At 44.1% G+C, this 22,666-nt stretch overlaps 1 long non-coding RNA gene across 2 annotated transcripts in view; it reads left to right on the top strand.

Moving 5' to 3' along the window:
* The window catches only part of LOC110125913 (uncharacterized), a 129,942-nt gene that overhangs the window by 8,033 nt on the left and 99,243 nt on the right, over window positions 1-22,666 (top strand). Inside the window, exon 3 of one of the 2 annotated variants that reach the window (XR_002310229.2) lies at window positions 592-3,758. The exons of the other annotated variant lie outside the window; for it this stretch is intronic. This is a non-coding gene — a long non-coding RNA (uncharacterized lncRNA). Of the gene's footprint in view, window positions 1-591; window positions 3,759-22,666 lie in introns of those variants that run through there. 2 annotated transcript variants of the gene reach the window in all.

The following is a 22,666-nucleotide window of genomic DNA, read 5'->3' as shown; positions in this document are numbered from 1 at the left end:
TCGTTTCTCAGCTTAGCAGAATTCACTACTCTTGACTGCTCCCTTATTAAAATCAAAGCAAAATTAATTGTGGCAAAATACACATAACAAAATATACCGTATTAACCATTTACAAGTGTATAATTCAGCAGTGTCACATATATTTTCACTGTTAGATAACGAGTCTCCAGAGCTTTCTTCATCTTGCAAAACTGAAACTCTGTACTCTGAAACAACTCCTCGTTCTCCTCCTCCGGCGCCCCAGGCAGCCATCGTTCTGCTTTTGCTCTCTCTAGAATTTGACTCCTACTCTAGTGACCTCATATAGGTGGAATCATGTAATGGTCATCTTTTTGTGACTGGCTTATTTCACTTATAATGTCCTCAAGGATCATCTGTGTAGCAGCCTGTGTCAGAATTTTCTTCCTTTGTAACACTGAATATTATTTCTATGTGTGTATACATTGCATTTTGTTTATCCCACTGTCCATTGATGGATGATGCTTGGGTTGCTTCCTCCTTTTGGCTATTGTGAATGCCGCTGCTATGGACGTGGGTGCCCAAGTATTTCTGAGCACTGCCTTCTTTTGAAATGTGGTTTCTTGCCCTTAGAGACAAGGTGGTGGAGTAGAAGGACTTGAGCTCACCTCCTCTCACAAATATACCAAAAATCACAACTAACTTCTGAGCAACCATCAACTAAATAGACTGGAACCTGCTGATAAAGATATTCTACGTCCAGAGACATAGAAGAAGCCACAGTGAAACAATAGGAGGGGTGCTTTTGCAATATAATCAAATCCCATACCCACCAGGTAGGTGACCCACAAACTAGAAAATAATTTTATCACACAGGTTCTCCCACAGGAGTGAGAGTTCTGAGCCCCGCATCAGGCTCTTCAGCCCGAGGGTCTGGCATTGGGAGGAGGAGCCCCAGAGCATTTAACTTTGAAGGCCTGCAGGGCTTGAGTGCAGGAGCTGCACAGGACTGGGGGAAACAGAGACTCCACTCTTGGAGGGCACACACAAGGTTCGTGTGCACTGGGACCTAGAGACTCCACAGGACCCTGGGCCAGACATACCTGCAGGCCTTGGAGGGCACACACAAGGTTTCGTGTGCACTGGGACCTAGAGACTCCACAGGACCCTGGGCCAGACATACCTGCAGGCCTTGGAGGGTCTTCTGGGGAGGTGGGGGTCAGTTGTGGCTCACTGTGGGGGCAAGGACATTGGTAGTGGAGGCCCCAGAGAATATTCATTGGTGTGAGCTCTTCCAGAGGTTGCCATCTTGGCATTCAGACTGGTCTCACCCAACAGTCTGCAGCCTCCAGCGCTGGAATGCCTCAGACCAGACGCCAACAGGTGGGAACGCAGCCCCACCCATCAGCAGAACAGCTGCCTAAAGTTGTCCTGAGTGCACAGCCGCCTCTAAACATACCCCATGACACAGCTCTGCCCACCACTGGGGTGAGAGCCAGCTCCACCCACCAGTGGGCAGGCACCAGTCTCTCCCAGCAGGAAGTCTGCACAAACCCTGGACCAACCTCACCCACCAGGGGACAGACCCTAGAAGCAAGAGGGACCACACATCTGCAGCCTGATAGACAGAGACCACAAACACGGAAAGTTAGACAAGATGGGACAGCAGAGAAATATGTTCCAGACGAGGGGACAAGATAAACTCCCAACAACTAAGTGAAGTGGAGATAGGCAATCTGCCTGAAAAAGACTTCAGAGGAATAATGGTAAAGATGATGGAGAAGATACAAGGAATATTTAACAAAGAACTGGAAGACTTAATGAACATAGAGAGATGAACAATACAATAATTGAAGTAAACGTAACAAAAAAGAAGAAGATTCACAGATACAGAGGACGAATTGGTCATAACCACTGGGGAAAGGGAAGGAGTGAGGGGGCAATATAGAGGTAGGAGAGTAAGAGGTACAAACTATGAGGTATCAAACAAGCTACAAAGTTGTGTGAAAATTGTATAAATATTAATTATGTTGAATTGGTTCATGATGCTTTTCAGGTATACTATATCCTTCACTTTTCTGTATATTCATTCTATTAATATTTTTGAGAGTTTGATACTGAAACTCCAACTAAAAATATTAATTTATCTACTTAAAAAATAATTGTAATATATAGTGGAACTATATGTAACTTTGTTTTGTATTTTCCAAGTCTGTAAATGTGTTATCATACTTTCATAATTTAAAAAAATAAAAAAAAGAAAGAGAAAAAAATAAAATAAGCTACAAGGATATATTGTATAGCCAATATTTTACAACAACTGTAAATGAGCATAATCTTTAAATATTGTTAATTACTATATTGTACACCTGTAATTTACATAAAATCGTATATCACATATACTTCAATTTTTCTGAAAAAAACCTCTTAAAAATCTCTTTATAAAAAGCAGATGGGAGCTGGTATTTAAAGTCAGGGAGTCTGTCTACAGAGCTCCTGTTCTTATGATTAAGTTCTCCATTTTCTCAAAATCTGTATCTCCTACCTGGTTCTCTCTCTGAATCGCTGTTGTTTAAGCCACTCAATCTATGGTATTTTGTTACAGCAGCCAGAGCTTACTAATACACATGGGTATGTCCAGGTGGCTTATTTACAACTCGGGGTGTATTCCTAGTAGTTGAGCATCAATTCTGATTGTTTGGCTTCCATGCTCTTCCAGGTATAAAATATTTTGAGTATTACCCCTGCATGTAATTATAGGCTAACTCCCCTTACTCACACCACCCCTGTGACAGTGATCTCTTTTGAGAGCAAGAACTGTGTCTTACTCATCTATGTTTCCCAAGGCCCCAGTAAATGTTTATTGAATGACTGAATCCATCTTATTTTTCCTCCACAAACAAAAAGATCATTCTTTGAAGGATATAAAGCCCTGGGTATCCCTTTGTGATTTAATATCCCTGTCCTCATCCTTGCCTTGATTATCTGGGTGTGTTTCTTGGGATGATCCTGGGTAGGGCTCGCCCTGGGCAGAGGGTCCTTCCCCACCTTGAAAAAATGACCTGAGGAGCTGAAAAGTCACAGAATCTGGATGAAGGAAACTCAGATGTTAGCATGCATGCAGGTGCCTGCACTGTGTGCATTGTAATCAACTTCTGTGTAACAGTGAGAGATCTAGAATCTTTAGAAGCTAGTGAAAGTGTGAAAGTGTTAGATGCTCAGTCGTGTCTGACTCTTTGCAACCCTATGGACTGTATATCCCACCACGCTCCTCTGTCCATGGAGTTCTTCAGGCAAGAATACTGGAGTGGGTTGCCATTTCCTTCTCCAGAGGATCTTCCCAACCCAGGGATTGAACCCTTGTCTCTTATGTGTCCTGCATTGGCAGCTGAGTTCTTTACCACTAGCGCCACCTGGGAAGCCCATAGAAGGTAGAAAAACATTTAAATATCAAAGAAAACTTTATTCTTCTAGAGAAGTGGGGTAGAGTAATAGAAGGAATACAGACTCTAGCATCAGAAAATCTGAGTTTGGGTCCAGGCTCCACTACTTAGAAGTGTAAGTTAGTTATTACTTACTAGCTATAATGAATTGTTTACATGAGTGTCCACTTGTCGTGTTGTGTGTTCTGTGGGTTTTGACAATGTGTAATGACTTGTGTTGACCAACACAGTATCATATAGAATAATTTCTCTGCCCTAAAAACCACTGATTCTCCACCTGTTCATCCCCATCTCTCCTGCAAACCCCTGACAATCTCTGACCTTTGTGAATAAACTTTAAAAAGATTTATTTATTTATTTTTGGCTGTACTGGGTCTTCATTGCCGTGTGAGGGCTTTTTCTGTTTACAGCAAATGGGGGCTACTTTCCAGCTGAGGTGCAAGGGCGTCTCACTGTGACGGCTTCTCCTGTTGCAGGGCACGGGCTCCGGGGCGAGGGCTCACTGGTTGTGGTGCCGGGGCTTAGGTGCTCCGAGGCATGTGGGATCTTCCTGAATCAGGGATCAAACCCATGTCCTCTGCGTTGGCAGGCAGATTCTTAACCACTGGACCACCAGCAAAGTCCCATGCATACACTTTTAAGTATACAATGTCTCTGCCAACTAGCAAATGCATTGTTTTGGATGCTGGAAATCTGACTTTTTGCTTTTAATCCTCCCACCCTGGGTAAGATTGCACAGTAAGGTCAGGAGAGTTTGTTCTTGTCTCAGGGCCAGTCATTGCTTTGCCTGCTCATTATAAGAGTATAGTAGACTGACAATGTTGACCCTGCAGGGTTGTGTTAAGGATTACATATGTGAGAACTAAAAACCTCTCCAGATGTTAACCATCACTGCCGTCTCTAATTTTGATTTGGGGTAACTCCATCAGAGAGAAGTTAGTATTTATTTTAATATGCAAAAGGGTTTGCTAAGCAAATGTAGGGACTGCAGGGGAATGTTCAACTCAGAGAATGAGCTTTTGAAAAACAATTAGCAGCTGCCGTTTGTGAATTAATGTGCCACCCAACTGGGCTCTTCCCCCAGGTTTAGTCCTTACCTCCTGTTCTCCGCCTGCTCTGTCATCAGCAAATGCATTTATCTTTCATGGCTTCTCCCATTTCTTGTTGGATAAGTTCCAAATCGGTCTGTAATACTATCCTGTCACCTGAGTCCTGGTGAGAATCTTTGACTGTTTCCTGGAGAGTTCCACTCAATGTCCCAACTTCACATCAAATTGAGAAAGGTAAGCTCCTTTGAGTTAGAGGAATAGAAACACTGGTGTGTTTCTGATGGGAATGTAGAATGTTGCAGCTACTGTGGCAAAGAGTGTGACAGTTCCTCAAAGAATTAAAAATAGAGTTACCATATGATCCAGCAGTTCCACATCTGGGCATACATCCACAATAGCTGAAAGAGGGTCTTGAAGAAATATTTGCACAACCATATGCATTGCAGGGTTATTCACAATAGTCAAAAGGTGGAAGCAGCCCAAATGTCCATTGGCTGATGAAGGATAAATAAATTGTGGTGTATGCATACAACAGAATATCATTCAGTGTTATGAAGGAAAGAAGGGACTTCCCTGGCAGTCCAGTGGTTAAGACTCTGCTCTACTGCAGGGGGTGAGGTCTCACTCCCTGGTTGGGGAACTAAGATCCCACATGTTACATGTGTGGCACTGCCTTGCCACCACCGCCCCCCCCCCCCAAAAAAAAAACAAACCCAAACCAAAACCCAACCAGCCAATCAAAACCCTGGCTTCTGATCTCAGCAGCTCAAAAGAGACACACCCTAGCTTAGGGAGAGGGGTGGGGTGGAGTGCTTACCTGCGATCTGGTGTTGCACTGCTGAGTTTTAATCCCAGCTCCATGGAAGCTTGGCCAAGTTCCTTAAATTTCTCTATGTCTGTTTCCTTGTCTGTAAAGTATATATAATATACATATTTTACAAAGTTGTTGTATTAAATGAGTTAATCCACATATTCACATACAGGGTTTAAGAAGAATGGTTGGTATGTAGTAGGTGTTCACTAAATGTCAGCTATGTGGCCCCTCTCCTCCTGGAAGCACCTGCCTTCTCTTCTCCACCTGTCTGAATTGTCCACATCTTATAAGTCCCAGATGGAAATTTCTCTTCTTATTAAAACCTTTTCTGACTATCCTCTTCTCAAAACAGTCGTAGTATTTGACTGTAGCACTCATTTAATACTAATTTGTATTGTATATTACAAATAGCTATGCTACATGTATATAACCAAAGTGCTTTTGAAAGCCATTGGAAAGAGGTATGAAATGATTAAAATAGTGTGAGATCTATGAGGAGTTGGAGATGGGGGAAATGACCGCTTATGTTCTACAGGGTGAGTGCTGGGTTCCCCTGAAAGCAGAGCCTGCCCGAAGGACTTGAATGCAGCCTGTTTATTTGGGAAGTGATTTCACAGAGTAGGAGTGAGGGAGTGAGGAGAATGAAGGAGGAAAATCTGATTTAAGAGCATTATGATGATCAGTTTTATTAATCAACTTGGCTAGGCTATTGTGCCCAATCGCTTGTTCAAACACCAGTCTAGATGTTGCTGTAAAAGTATTCTTTAGATGTGATTAACATTTAAATCAGTAAAGCAGATTACCCTCCATCATGAAGTTTTCCAAAGCAGGAGCAACTCTGCCTCCAGAATGCAACACAGAACCCCTGGCTGGATTTCAGTCTGTGAATTTCAGTCTCAAGACTGCAACATCAGCTCTTATCTCAATCTTTAGCCTGCTGGCTTGCTCTACAGTGGACTTGCCAGCCCCTACAACTGCAGGAGCCAATTCCTTAAATGAAACCTCCCTTTGTATCTGTTCTGTTGGTTCTGTTTCTCTAGGGAACCCTGACTAATACAGGCATGCCGTTGAAGTCACTGCTATAGGCAACTTTGGCTCATCATCAGAAAGCCTCTCACATTTGTCTGCTGAGAATTTACCCCAGAAGTATTGACGTTTATCCCTGGGTTCAGCCCCCAGTGGTTGAGGCTGCACCTGGGACTGTTACCTCCTTGGCATTTCTGAGCTGTCGTGCGAGTTTGATGAGAAGGTTCCTGTTGGTGTTTATTGGCATCAGAGAAGCTCTGGGGACCAATGCTATTGGCTGTAGCAGAGCCCTCACGGAACCATCCAGCACAGCCTTCCCCACAAAGTGGTGGCGATGGCTACTAGCCATTCCAAACTTACAGTTTTCAGTGAGAGAAACTCATTGGGAATAGACTGTTGACTTTCTGGTAATTTGGCCCTGACTCCCAGAACTGCCTCTCCTTGCCTGTGTTTGGGTATGCCCACCCTGAATAATTCCTTTGGCCAGGGAATTAAAATTGTCTGATTAGACAGGTGTAGATCAGATGTCTCCCTGGATCCAAGGACTGAAGGCTAGGGCAAGCAATTTCCCAAGGAGGTGATGAGCAGGCAAAAACCATGTCTTTTCTTTTATATATATATATATATATATATAAAATTTTATTTATTTATTTTTTATTTTTGGTTGTGCTGGGTCTTTGTTAGTCCATCCCTCCTGATCTACTCATGCAAGGAGGAGAATCTCATCAATGTTTTGGCATTTCTTAGCTTAGTAAGCTGTTCCTTTTTCCTGTGTTGTTTGTTTGTGCTATTGGGTGTAGCTGACAGATGGAGGCAGCTACAATGTCATTATTACTTAGTCTCAAAACACTTTCCTCTATGGTTTTGTTTAAAAGTTGTCTATTTTAGGAGTATTAAAATCTGCATTTATTAACCATTTATATGCACCAGGTCCTGTGCTAAGTATTACTTCACTTAACTTTCACAACATCTTCCAAATGGTCTCATTATGTTCCTTTGAGAAAACTGGCATTTAGAGGAATAAGTCGAGCTAAGATTCACCTGTGTTTTTGCCACCACATTAAAAAAAAAATCTGGGTGACCCCCATATGGTTTATCTGTGACCTTTTAAAATGAAAACATTTATTCATAATTTAGGGAAAATATATGAAATAAGCATTACTTAGCTTACATGTAACAGTCTGTGTAGTTAGAATTTAAATCCAGGTCCTTCAGACTTCAAGTACTACAGATTTTCCTTTTTGAATATATTTTCAAACAATATGAAAGAGTAAATAGTGTAAAGTTTAATACCCACCCACCCCATCCCCCAGCCACCCAGCACACCCATCTCCAAACAGCCATCATCACTTTTATTGGTCTCCTTTTAGGGTTTATGCAAATATAAGAAATGTGAATATATAATATTTTCTTCCCTTTTACTAAAAGCTAATATGTTTAATTAATATATTTATTAAAATTTTTATTGAAGTATAGTTGATTTATAATGTTGCATTAATTTCTTCTGTACAGCAATGTGACTCAACTATACTTATCCATATGTCCACTCTTTTTTAGAGTCTCTTCCCATACAGGCCGTTACAGAGTACTGCGTAGAGTTCCCTGTGCTGTACTGTAGGTCCTTATTATTTATGTACTTTGTATATTGTGTTGTTTAATCTCTCAGTCATGTCTGACTCTTTTGCGACCCCATGCGCTGTAGCCCCACCAGGCTCCTCTGTCCATGGGATTTCCCAGGCCAGAATACTGGGGTGGGTTGCCATTTCCTTGTCCAGGGGATCTTCCTGACCCAGGGATCGCACCCGTGGCTCCTGCCTTGACAGGTGGATTCTTTACCACTGAGCCACTGGGGAAGCCCATTTTATGTAGTAGTGTGTATATATCAGTCCCAATTTCCTGATGTATCCCTCCCCTTGCCCTTAACCTTGGTAACCATAAGTTCATTTTCTAAATCTGTAGAAACCCTATTTTTGTTTTGTGGGTAAGTTCTTTTGTACCCTTGTTTTTTTAAGATCAAAAGCTAATATATGTTACATATTATATGTTACATGTAACATCCTGTGTAACATCCTAATATATGTTACCTCCTATGCATTTTTCCTTTTTCCAGGAATTTCTCACCTTAACAACATAAATGCTTTCCAGAGTGATTCATAGAGTGTCCTCATTCTTTCCCCTCATGTTTATATAGTATTCCTTCATATTGATGATTCATGGTATTTTCCCAGTCCTCTATTGTGGATATTTAGAATTGTTGTATCTTTTGTTACTCCAATACATTGATTATATTTGTATATACCTAATTTTATACACATGCAAGTACATCTGTAGGATAAAGTGGGATTGCTAAGTTATAGGCTACATGCATTTATAATTTTGACAGATGGTGTTGAACCATCTTCCACGGGGCTTATACCAATAAGACACTCCACCAGCAAAGTTCAGAGTGTATCTTTCTACTCAGCCTCATCAGCTGAACAGCTTGTCAACTTGAGGGTTTTCCTTATCTGATAGATTTTTTTTAAAATGGTATCTAACTGCAGTTTCAATATGTATTTTTTTCTTATACATGAGATTGGGCATCTTTTCATATGTTTAAGGTTCAATCCCTTTTCCCATGCCAGTTGTCTTAGCCGTGACACCAGGCTGCCTCCCATTACCTTGACACCCCTACACCAGGCTTCCTTAGGGGAATGAGGGTGACATGGTAGGCAGAGCTCTGGATCATGAGTCAGTTGGAGAGTTCTGATCCTCATTCTGAAAACAGTCTCCAGGTTGAAAAGACTCTTAGGCACTAACACGGTGGCTTCTTGGGTCCCTTCCAGCTGTGCATTTGGGGATGTTTAGGTTCACCATCCAGGAGACCCAATCTCCCTCTGCAATCTGCCATCGAATCTGTGTCTTTCTGCTTGAATAGTTCCTGGTAGGGAACCCAGCTTCCTCACCGGCACTCTGTTTTGTTACTGGCTAGCTTCAGTTGGAAGATCCCCTGGAGAAGGAAATAGCAACCCACTCCAGTGTTCTTGCCGGAGGAATCCCATGGACAGAGGAGCTTGGCAGGCTATAGTCCATGGGGTCACAAAGAGTTGGACACAACTGAGCGACTAACACTTCAGTAACTTTAGTAGCTTCTATCTAGTAGAAAATCAGGGATAGCAGTCCATTTTTAAACTAGGAATTCCAAACTGGAATCTTCTTAGTCTTTCTTCTGAAGACTTCCAGAAAGAGTTTGACCCCTTCTTTCCCCTGGAAGTGTGACCTTGAACATATCATTGGACCTTTCTGGGCCTCAGTTTCTCTGCCTGTGAGAGGACAAGTTTGGCTTCCTACTGGCCACTGTTCCTCTGTGGCATTAACCCCACTCACCTAGAATTAACTCGTAATAGAGTGGGAAGATTTATTGGAAAACCCAAAGTCAGTGTAGACTTCCAGGTTGGTATGACTCAGTGGTTCAGAGATGGGCCTGAGACTCAGTTTCTTCTAGGCTGTCTGCTTTACCTTCTGCAGAGCTTCAGCTTCAAAGCAGAGGGCAGATGCTGTCACTGAAGAGTGAAGATGCTTTTTTCCCAGAAGCTCAAGGAATCTCTGCCTGCCCCTCATTGAACAGCACTGGTCCATTGACAACATCCCATCTCTGCACTGGTACCTGGGGTCAGGGAATGGAATGCCTGATTGGAGCTGGTGCAGCAGCAGCTTTTCTGTAGTAAAGGGGCTGTGAGCGGGAGGTGTGGCCAATCCATTTGAAAGCAGAGATCTCTATAAAATTTTTAAAAAATTATTTATTTTTTTGGCTGTGCCAGGTCTTAGTTGTGGCATATGAGATCTTTAGTTGCAGCATGTGGGATCTAGTTCTCTGACCACGGATTGAACCCATGCCCCTGCATCAGGAGCACAGAGTCTTAGCCATTGGACCCCCAGGAAAGTCTTAAGAGGTTTCTTACTAAAAGAATCGGTGAATGCAGGCGAGGCACCCACAGGGTGCACTTTAGGGGTGTATGGTTCCCTTTCTGGTTCTAATACTTTGTGATTCTGAATGGATGAAATCCTAGACGTGATTCTGATCAAACAAGGATAATTACTTAATGCATCTGTGCCTCCGTTTGTCTTTTCTTCCCACATCTGCTGGGCTTCCCCTAGATGCTGAGGTGGACTGCTTGCATTTGCTCTATAAAACTCTTGCTCAGAAAACTTGCAGACCAGCTTACTCATGAAGTAACAAATCACATTGTTGTGTAACAAGACACATGATTGTTTGTTTAACAAGAGAACATGTCCTGAAGATAAAAAAGACATTTAATTTCTTGCCGAAAGAAGAGGACTTCCTGTAAATGCTCATATTTGCAGTGCTGTCTGTTTGCTGTTGAACATTTCCACTTTTCAGTATGTGGCCTTAAGGTGTGGGGTGGGGGTCTGTGCTGTCCTCAGTACCTGCCGCTGTTTATGGGAGCATTCTAACTTTACCTCTCTAAGCCTCAGTTTCCTTATCCATAGAATGGGGCAGAAACTCCTCCACAGTTATAAATTCATTATTATATTGCCAGCACTTATAGCACAGTTTGTGGTACATAGAGTGCATTTGATAGGTTAAATACTGGTTAAGTAAATGAATGTTTTTTTTTGCAGGGTTGTTATGTGGATTAAAATGGGACAATATAATAAATATATATCAATACACAGTAGTTCTCCGAACAGTGTCTGACATACAGAAGGCACCAACGGATGCTTGCCCTTGTTTTTACCATTATTATTTATTATTATTATTACCATTATTATTTATTATTACCATTACTTGTTATTAGCATTATTGTCCATTATTATACTTATAATTACCATTGTGAGGAATAGCTTGTGGGAGGGCTGATGGACTCGTCCTTTGTCACAAAAACTGCTCTGCCTGGCCCCTTGGGTGAATCTGTTCCTTTTCCATTTGTTCTGCTGCCAAGGGACTGACTAGTGATTTCTCATTCCCACGTGGGAATTCCCTGACCTTGGAGCCTGAGCCTGCAGGTGGGGCCATAAAATGATCAGGAATCACAGTGGACTCATGTCCACCCTCCCCTCTCCAACTATGCCACCACCTCTCAGAATGCACGGGCTCCTCTGGGTCTGACTCACTTTAAATTCATTTCAAATTGGTTGGGGGTTCCCCACCTAATCCGAGCCGCCTGCTCAGTCTGACCCAGATCCCTCCGGCTGAGTCTAAGCTAAACCAAGAGAGAGCAGCTCTTTGCCCCAGAGCAGGGAACAGTGTCAGGGAGGGGCGGGTGCTCCTGACCTCTCCCTGCCCCATCGCCTATCTTCTTAAGATCGGAATAGGAGCTTATCATTTTCTTCAAGCTAGTTGCTTTCCACTTCTTTCTTTTTTCTTTCCCTTTTCTTTTGGCTGCTTAAAATCAAACACAACTTGTCACCCAGGTGCTGGTCCAGACAGAACCAGGTTCAGGAGGAAAGAAAAGGCCATAGAGTTCCGCAAAGCTAATTGCTTTCAGGTGGGCTGGCCTACTCATTTGTTCTCTCCGCAGAGTCCTAACTGGGGCTCACTTGGAAGCTGGCTGCAGCAGTGAGAAGATGGGAGTGTTGGAGGAAAGGAGGGAGGGAAAGAGAAGATGATCAGAGAGAGGAGAAAGGGAAAAACGAAGAAGGCACCTGGTGTGGTCTCATGTAACCTGCTCCATGCCACTGAGAATTCTTCTTGTTTCCCCCATTTCTTGCAGATGAAAGGAGCTTGCCCATGTCTCCTAGCTAGGATGGGGTGGGGCCTCCAGCTCATTTCTGTGCATCTTCAAAACTCTTGGATGAACTCTAGTCCCATGTCATGCCCCATGGAAAGGCTTTCGTGGTCAAATAATTTTGGAAACTGTGGAGTATTATCCTGCCAGCGATTCAGAGTTTGCATTAAGAAATTAAGGACCCCCAAAGTGAAAGTGTTAGTGCTCAGTCAGTTAGTGCTCAGGTCCGACTCTTTGCAACCCCGAGGACTGTGACCCACCAGGCTCCTCTGTCCATGGGATTCTCCAGGCAAGAATACTGGAGTCGGTTGCCATTTCCTTCTCTAGGAGATCTTCCTGACCTGGGGGTTGAAGCTGTTATGTAAATAGATAATAACAGTGCAATGTGTTCAGCTGTTTGGTAGAAGTGGTTCACTCTCCCTGGCCCACCCCTGAGGAGGTAACAACCAATTAGCCATTTCGTCCCATCCCTTTTCTCACCCCTGCCTGTCTCTACTTCTCTCTCTCCTCTCAGTTTTTTCTTTAATAAAGTGGAAACAGTAATAGCAATAAAATCTCCCTCAGAGGGCTCAGAACTTAGGGAGAAAATGTGTATGACCTGGGTTGGAAATTATAAAATACTGCTCCAATATGGAAGATCATTGTAATTATCTCTGCTGGCACATGCTCGCAAAGAACAGGCAACAATACCCAATAATAGCTACTGCGCTTTGGTAGGTTACTATGTGCCTGCTGCTGTGTCAAGCCCCCTATCTACAATATCTAATTTAGTCCTCCCAGCAACCCAGCAAGGGAGGAGCCCTTGTCCTTACGTTTGGCATAAGGAAACCCAGACTCGGTCAGGTGAAGTCATGCAATCCGGATTTGAATCCAATGAGATGTTGAAATCTGCTTTCCAGAAATCCAGGTTAGGTCAGGAGAAAAGCCTTCTGGTTCCTTCCACTGCATGCTGCCTGCCCGCCTGCCCACCCCCACCTCTGCTATGAGCCTCCCCTCTTCACCATTATTAGCCTTTGCCTGCCTGTATCTGTCTTACACACCCAGGCCCCTGCTTTGCCCTTGTGCTACCAGCAGGAACACGGAATGGACCTGAGGTTGGGAGGAGGGAATTTGGTTCTTCTGGGTTCTGGGGAGCAGCTCAGAGATTGGCCTGCCTGCCATCCCTTTTGGGTAGCGTGCCGGCCCCTAAAACTGGAGAGTGAATGCGGTCACCTGTGAGGGCCCAAGCTGAGGACAGAAGAGGACAAAGGATGTGTGGGCAGCAGCTTTCTTGGGTGAGTGGTGACCAGGCATGTTTGGGGCTGGCTCGTTTCAGTCTTGAAGAGCCCGGTGCCCACCACCAGTGCCACCACCCAGGGTCCATGTCGTGATTATCCCCGGCTGTGTCTGAAAGCCCCAGAGATGTCCTCAGAGATATTTGGAATATTTGGTTGCTCTTCAGTTGCTTTTGTTTTCTTGGAGATCTTAGGCTACCTGACAAAATGTGGTGTATCCATGAGTGTGTACATCCATGTGTATGTGTGTGCTCAGTTGCTCCGTGTGTCTGAGTCTTTGCAACTCCATGGACTGTAGTCTTCCAGGCTCCTATGCCCGTGGGATTTTCTAGGCAAGAATACTGGAGTGGGTTGCCATTTCCTTCTCCAGGGGATCTTCCCTATCCAGAAGAATCCATGTCTCCTTCATCTCCTGAGTTGGCAGGTGGATTCTTTACCACTGAGCCACCACGGAAGGGAATATTATTCGTCAGTAAAAAGGAATGGCTTACTGGACCATGCTACAACATGGGTGAACCTAGAAAACATGCTGAGTGAAAGAAGCCAGTCACACAGGACCGCACAGTGTGGTTCCGTTTATATGAGATGTCACCCACAGACACAGAGGGTAGATTAGTAGTTGCCTCGCACTGGGTGAGATGGGGGCTTGAGGTATGGCCTTTCTTCTGGGGAGTTGAAAAAATATTCCTCAGTTTACTGTAGAGGTTGTTGTGCAGCTCTGTGAATATACTAAACATCACTGAGTTGTATACTCTTAAGTGGGTGAACTGTATGGCATGTGAATTGGGTCTCAATACAGGTGTTATAAAAACAGAACGCAAGAGAGAGGTGCTGGTGGCTTGACCGCAGAACGTTCCTGTGACTTTGAGCCATTTTTGGATTAACCACCTTTCTCTATGCTGCCCATATTCAGTTCCTCAAACCTTGTAGCAGCTCGTCCCCTAACGTTGTTCTACCTCCCTTCCTGTTTTCACAGGCTCCTTAGCTCTAGGCTTCCTGGTGCCTCAGATGGTAAAGAATCTGCCAGCAATGCAGGAGACCTGGGTTTGACCCCTGGGCTGGGAAGATCCCCTGGAGGAGGAACTGACAACCCGCTCCAGTGTTCTTGCCCGAGAAATCCCATGGACAGAGGAGCCTGGTGGGCTACATACAGTCCATGAGGTCACAGAGAATTGGACATGACTGAACGACCAAACACTTTCACTTCCTTGTGTCGAGCCTCTTATCTTTGCCTTTCTGTGCCCCTGGGGCTCTCAGACTCCTGTGCTAACAGTCTCCTCTGCCCAGACTTGCAGGGCTGGCCGACGTGCTCCAGATCTGCCATCTGGGTCTGCCCTTTATTTTGTTCTTGCCGCCGTCTACCAGGTCCTGGGCAACCTTGCCTTGCTCCCCACATCCTGGAGCCAGACGTCCTGACAAAGGTGAAACATCTCCATCTTGGCTCTGCCCCTGAAAAGACCTAGCCCCCCCGTGACCCCTGACGTGACCACAGCCACAGAGCTGGTAAGGGGCAAAGTTGAAAGGTCACACCAAATGCCTTTGATGGCTCCCTACTGCTCACAGGATGGAGGCCAAAATCCTTAACAAAGCCCTGCACACACTGGCCCCTGTTCCCACTCATTTCTTACTGCTCTGCCCACTAGACCCTGTGCTCTACGAAGTCCTTTCTGTTTCTCAAAGGTAACCGCCTTCTCTCTTGCTGCTGGGCCGACCCATGCGCTTTCCTCTTTGCTGAGAATGTTCTTCTTGACATTTGTCGGGCTTTTCAGCAAATCTTAGGTCTTGACCTAGGCATTGCTCATTCCAGGAAGTCCTCTCTCCCACAACCTCCAGGGCTGTCTCAGGTGTATACATCCTTTATCTCATTAAGTATCATCCTCTGCTCTTAAGTCATTATCCCTTTATTTGTTTCTGCCACTAGATTGTGAGGGTGTGGAACTTGTTTTACTCACTGTGCTAGTTACTAATACCTGAGACAATAGATGCTTGTTTAATACAGGAGTGGAAAATGAAAGCTGTGTCCAACACAGTATCATAATGACTGCAGATGACATAACTTGACTAGGATATCCGTATTACTAGAAGATAGAATTTCCTCACTGTGGTTGGTCCTCCTTACGACCCGACTTTACAGGGAGATCCTGGTGACCTGACTTTACAGGGAGATCCCAGTGACAATGTTACAATGTTCTTTACTAATATTAAACATTACAGGACTTCCCTGGCGGTCAGCAATGGTTAGGACTCCACGCTTCCAATGCAGGGGGCGCGGGATTGGTCCCTGGTTGGGAAGCTAAGACCCCACATGCTGTGTGGCATGGCCCCCCTAAATTTGTTTTTTTTAAATAGTTAAGAAAATTTTATAACATATAATTGCTCTTTTAAATTTGTATCCAGAGAAGAATGTTGATCTTTGGAGTGAGACAGAAATAGTTTCTAGTGCAGGCTACTCTCCATCCTGACTGTAATAATGATCCTCTTTGAGTCTCAAGTTCTGCGAAATGGGAATAATATTTTCTGCTCACAGGCTTAATGTGAGGAGAGAATGAAATAATGCATTAAAAGGACTTAGTGTAGGACCTGGCACAAAATAAGTATTTTCTAATTGTTAGCCATTATTAACATTACCATGAGGATAATAAAAACTGTCTTGATTGGCAATGAGATGCTTGACAGATGGAAGCTGTATTAACATTACTATTATGATGAAGGAATGCTTGTGGTTTTATTGTGATGACTCTGGGAGGGGTTGGCAGGAAGCTGCTCTCTAAGGATGCAGGTAAGCGGGAGCTGTTGCTGGGAAGGTTCTTTCTCGGGTTTTCTGGTGGGAGACATTAAAATGGACAGTTCTGGTTGGACTCAACCTGAGAGAGCGTTGAAACCATGCATATGTGCTCAGATGCTCAGTCGTGTCCAGCTCTTTGCAACCCCACAGACTGTAGCCCAGCAGGCTCCTCTGTTCATGGGGTTACTTCAGCAAGAATACTGGAGTGGGTTGACTTCCTACTCCAGGGGATCTTCATGACCCATGATCGAACCCACGTCTCCTGAGTCTCCTGCATTGGCAGGCAGGTTCTTTACTGCTGTGCCACCTAGGAGAGGCAGAGCGTTGAAAGGGAGCCCTTTAAAGGTCAGGAACATTCTCGGGGCAGCTCGTTTCTTTTGGGCAAAACACAGCATGGTGCTCTGCAAGAAGCCCTTACGCAGGAGCTTGGGGATCTTTTCTTCTGGAAACTCAAAGGGATGCAGAGAGACCAGGACAGCATTTGGAATTGCAGGGGATGGAGTGAGAGTGTTTAAAAGAAAACTTTGTGCTTGGAAAACTCCATGTCTGTGAAGTTCTATTGAGACCTTGCAGACAAACCTTGATGACACGCATTAGAACTGCCAGGTGGCTCAGCTGTTGAGCTGATGGCATTTTGGCTCTGGCCCGAGACTTTTAGAGGCTGCTCTATGTACAACATGCTTCTTGGACTGAGTCTGCCCTCTCCCTCTTCCAAAGGCTAGCCTTTAGGGGTGTTTCTCTTCCCAGTTAAGAACTGGGGGATGAGTTAGGTTGCAGAAGCCCAGGGGTTTGGGTGTTGGGAGCAGTAAGCCTGTTGGCAATCTGATTTCTGCCCCTGCCTTCTGATTAAGAGCACCAGTGTCTTTCATGCCGAGGCCAGTGGCTTATGGCTTCTTGGAGGTGTGGTGAGACTTTTGAAGCTTAGAGTGTCCAAAGAGGGTGGATTTGGGGGCCTGGGCAGAGCCGAGCTGGGACGTTGTCTTTTACCCCTATGACTGAACAACAGCAGCAACAAGTTTATTTTGTAGTTGTTGTATGTATTTCATAGTACATATTCTGAAAATCCCACCAGAAGATTTTATCATTTTTGCTTTTAACTGTCATACAATATCTTAAAGAACCTGAGGAGAGAAAAATAGACATGTAAGTAATGTGTCATTTTTCTCTGGCTGTCATTTTTCAAGACTTTTTTTTGGGCAGTTTGTGACATATCTGGGTGTGGAAATCATGGATTTGAAAGCATTTTTTTTTTTTTTTTTGCACAAGATATATATAAGAAGGACCCTGTGCATTGAAGGACCCTGTGCAAGGGTAAGACAGATCACCAGCCCAGGTTGGATGCATGAGACAAGTGCTCAGGGCTGGTGCACTGGGAAGACCCAGAGGGATGGGATGGGGAGGGAGGCCGGAGGGGGTTCAGGATGGGGAACACATGTAAATCCATGGCTGATTCATGTCAATGTATGGCAAAAACCACTACAATATTGTAAAGTAATTAGCCTCCAACTAATAAAAATAAATGGAAAAAAAACAAAAAAGAAAAACAACAAAAAAAAGAAGGACCCTGTGCATTGAGGGTACAAGCCTGATGAATCCACATAAAACATCAAGAACTCAATTGGATGTAATATCAAGTATCTTCCAAGAGTTATAGTTCTAAAAATACAGAAGAATGAAAAATTCCATCCAATCTCAAAGTTTTAGAAATTACATTTCTTAGCCTATCATTTGGGCAGCTATAACAAACTATCTGGGTCACTATTTTTAAAAAGATTTTTATTTTAATGTGGACCATTTTTAAAGTCTCTTGAATTTGTTACAATATTGCTTCTGTTTTACATTTTGGTTTTTGGCCATTAAGCATGTGGGATCTGAGCTCACCAAATGGTATTGAACCAACAACCCCTGCATTGGAAGGCAAAGTCTCAACCACTGGGCAGCCAGGGCAGTCCCTCTGAGTCACTTTTAAACAGCAGACGTTTATTTCTTACAGTCTAGTGGTTGGAAGTCCACGATCAGGGTTCCAGCATTGTTGGGTGATGGTTGCAGACTTCTTGTTATATCTTTACATGGTGGAAGGGACGAGGGAGTCCTCTGGCTTCTCTTTGATAAGAGCACTAATCCCAGCCATCAGGGATCTGCCCTTATGACCTAATCACCTCCCAAGGGCCTGCCTCCTAATACACTGGCCTGCCCTGTCACGTTGGGCATTAGGCATTCAGCTTATGGATTTTGGGGGTACACAAATATTCGGAGCAAAACAATCACTGATTTAAAAAATCTTAGGCTATAGGAAGAAAGACATTTGTACATCAGGGAGTTTATCTACTATGGTGGAGCCTCATACTTTTGTAATAAAAGAATTAGGTAATGGTGACTCACATGGTAAAGAATCCACCTGCAATGCAGGAGACGCGGGTTCAGTCCCTGGGTCAGGATGATCCTCTGGAGAAGGGAATGGCAGCCCACTCCAGCATTCTTGCCTGGAAAATTCCATGGACAGAGGAGCCTGGTAGGCTACAATCCATGGGATCATGAAGTCGGACACAGATGGGTGACTAACACACACAAACACATACACACAGAGTGATCCCTCCCAAGAATGTGGGCTAACTGATTGCTCTCCTGCTGAAGTTATAGAAGAAACGATATATTAACATTCAGGGAAATTCCCTGGTGATCCAGTAGTTAGGACTCTGTGCTCTCACTGCCGAGGATATGGGTTTAAACACTGGGGAACTAAGATCTCATAAGCTGTGCGGTGCAGCCAAAAAAAGAAGAAGAAATGATACTAACATTTGTAAAGAAGGTCACAAGCAAGAATCTCGGCAGCTTGCTCTGTTCCACATCTCTATTAGTGGGTGAAGTCAGCTGCAACAATGAAACAGGCCTCAAGTGGCCTGGGGCCCTTCCAATTGTCAGGATGATTATGAGGGCTACAATTCAAAGGACTGTGGGGCTGCAAACCAGATAACACCATCAGGGGACAGCTTGTGATGGCTCCAACCCTTGGAGGACGTATTACTATCTTTGTCCAAGACACATGTCTATTCCAATTCCTTTTCATCCTGAGTGTGAGCTGCCAAGACCACACTGGACTCAATACCAACCCAGGCCTCCAGCCAGGAGATGATGTACATGAAGGACTTCTGAATAAGGAACTGGCTCACAAGTGAATGCTCACAGCAGAAGTTAACACAACATGGTAGATCAAGTGTATTTCAATAAAATAAAATTTAAATAAAGATAGTTATGGGACTTCCCTGGTGGCCCAGTGGTTAAGAATCCACCTGCCAATGCAGGGGGACATGGGTTTGATCCCTGGTCCAGGAACTAAGATCCCATATGCCTCGGGGCAACTAAGCCCATGGGTCACATTTACTGAGCCCATACCCTAGAGCCTGTGCTCTCATGAGAAGCCTGTGCATCGCAACTTGAGAGTAGCCCCTGCTTGCCACAACTAGAGAAAGCCCACGAAGCAATGAAGAGCCTGTGTGCCACAAATAAGACCCAGTGCAGCCAAAAATAAATAAAAGATCATCACATCCCATCCTCTTTGCCATGTTTTAAGCAAGTCATAGGGGAGGAGATTGCACAAGAACTCAAGGGGGAGGGGATTGTCACCTTAGGGTGTATTTACCATACTGGGTTATGAGGTTGATAAAGAGCTGGCTCATTGGAAAAGACCCTGACGCCAGGAAAGATTGAGGGCAGGAGGAGAAGGGGGCGACAGAGCATGAGATGGTTGGATGGCATCACTGATTCAGTGGGCATGAGTTTAAGCAAACTCTGGGAGAGAGTGAAGGGCAGGGAAGTGGGGCGTGCTGCCACTCATGGGGTTGCAAAGAGTCGGACAGGACTGAGCAACTGAACAACAATAAACTTGAACTTTTCTTTGACTCCACGATTTACTGGATGTACGTCTTTCAGTGAGCCATTTCATTTTGTTTGATATGTCATTTCATCTTTGAATTGGAGCTAATCATTTGCTCTCTGCTCATGTCACACTGTCAACAAACTATGACAAACTGTCAATAAACTGTGGAAAATTCTGAAAGAGGTAGGAGTACCAGACCACCTGACCTGCCTCCTGAGAAATCTGTATGCAGGTCAAGAAGCAACAGTTAGAACTGGACATGGAACAACAGACTGGTTCCAGATTGGGAAAGGAGTACGTCAAGGCTGTATATTGTCACCCTGCTTATTTAACTTATATGCAGAGTATATCATGTGAAATACCTTGCTGGATGAAGCACAAGCTGGAATCAAGATTGCCGGGAGAAATATAAATAACCTCACATAGGCAGATAACACCACCCTTATGGCAGAAAGTAAAGAACTAAAGAGCCTCTCGATGAAAGTGAAAAAGGAGAGTGAAAAAGTTGGCTTAAAGCTCAACATTCAGAAAACTAAGATCATAGCATCCAGTCCCATCACTTCATGGCAAATAGATGGGGAAACAATGGAAACAGTGAGAGATTTTGTTTTGGGGGGCTCCAAAATCACTGCAGATGGTGACTGCAGCCATGAAATTAAAAGACACTTGCTTCTTGGAAGAAAATCTATGACCAACCTAGACAGCATATTAAAAAGCAGAGACATTACTTTACCGACAAAGTTCCATCTGGTCAAAGCTATGGTTTTCCAGGAGTCATGTATGGATGTGAGAGTTGGACTATAAAGAAACCTGAGCACAGAAGAATTGATGCTTTTGAACTGTGATGTTGGAAAAGACTCTTGAGAGTCCCCTGGACTGCAAGGAGATCCAACCAGTCCACCCTGAAGGAAATCAGTCCTGAATATTCATTGGAATGACTGATACTGAAGCTGAAACTCCAGTACTTTGGCCACCTGATGAGAAGAACTGACTCATTTGAAAAGACCCTGATGCTGGAAAAGATTGAAGGTGGGAGGAGAAGGGGACGACAGTGGATGAGATGGTTGGATGGCATCACTGACGTGATGGACATGAGTTTGAGCAAGCTCCAGGAGTTGGTGATGGACAAGGAAGCCTGGCATGCTACAGTCTAGGTTGGAAAGAGTTGGACACGACTGAGCAAGTGAACTGACATGTCACACTTTCTGGGAAGATTAAATGAGATAATGTTCAGAAGCTATAGCTATGAGATTATGATGTACTAATGAACATAAATGGATTACCCAGATGAAGCTTTTATTAGAACTAGTTATCTTCCTTGGAACTGAACAAATATTGGGTTGCATAAATTTCTGATCTCTCTGTTGTCAGGGGCTTAAATACACTTGGATAACAAAAGAGTATGTGTAATTTTATAGAGACATTTATAGTTTAATCAATTATGCTAATTGGAAATGTATATGTGAAAATCTTGACAACTAAGAGACTCTTGAGAGTACTTTTTCAGAATTATTTAAGGCATCATAAATATAGATTATATGACTTTTGCATAATATCCTGCCAGCCACAGATGCCTGCCAAATAAATGCAGGGCTGGAGTCATGCGATGAATTATGAGTCAAAAGAGCAAACTTCTGAATCTGGTGCTACCAGAGTCACGGAACGTGTCTGTGACCCTGGGAAAGTGAGTTGACTACACGAGTGAATTGACTTCAGTTTCCTCATTTGTGAAATGAGGAGGATGAGTTCCAGAACCTCCAAGATGCCTTCCAGCTCAAAGATTCTGGGAACCAAAGTGGCAATACCCTTTCCTGATTCAACATATTTTTAGGTTTTGGTTATAGGAAGCAGATCCAACTATCACATACCTCTCTTGTGAGCGTCTGTCTGTTTACACTGCAATTTTTTTTAATCCAGGATAAATTTTATCCCAGTAGTTAAGTGACAAAGAGGATAGCAGGGACTCTGAAAAGCCTGAGTGTCAAGATAATGAGCATGCTTGTCAGTTTGTGTAAGCTGCCCAAGGTCTATGACTTTTAGCTAAAGCCCATTTAGGAGAAATCTTCCATCAAGTATTTTTTTTTAATTATTTATTTTTGGTTGCACTGGGTCTTCTCTAGTTGCAGTGAGTGGGGGCTACTCTTTTTTGCAGTGTGCAGGCTTCTCATTATGGTGACTTCTCTTGTGGAGCACTGGCTTTGGGCGTGCGGGCTTCAGTAGTTGTAGAATGTGGGCTTAGTAGTTGTGGCTTGCGGGCTCTAGAGCTCAGGCTCAGAAGTTGTGGTACACGGGCTTGGTTGCTCTGCATCATGTGGACTCTTCCCGGACCAAGGATCAAAACCATGTCTTTTACATTGTCAGGCAGATTTTTACCCACTGAGCCACCGGGGAAGTCATCCATCAAGTGTTAATGTTGTATTTTTGATACCTCAGGGGAAAAGCAGAGAAGGCAATGGCACCCCACTCCAGTACTCTTGCAGGAAAATCCCATGAACGGAGGAGCCTGGTGGGCTGCAGTCCATGGGGTCGCTGAGAGTCGGACACAACTGAGCGACTTCACTTTCACGCGTTGGAGAAGGAAATGGCAACACACTCCAGTGCTCTTGCCTGGAGAATCCCAGGGATGGCAGAGCCTGGTGGGCTGCCGTCTATGGGGTCGCACAGAGTCGGACACGACTGAAGCGACTTAGCAGCAGCAGCAGCAGCAGCAG

This window comes from Odocoileus virginianus, chromosome 15 (assembly GCF_023699985.2).
Source record: "Odocoileus virginianus isolate 20LAN1187 ecotype Illinois chromosome 15, Ovbor_1.2, whole genome shotgun sequence".
NCBI classification, from domain to species: domain Eukaryota; kingdom Metazoa; phylum Chordata; class Mammalia; order Artiodactyla; family Cervidae; genus Odocoileus; species Odocoileus virginianus.
The sequence above is the reverse complement of the archived record's forward strand: the minus strand, read 5'-3'. Positions and strand labels throughout refer to the sequence as shown.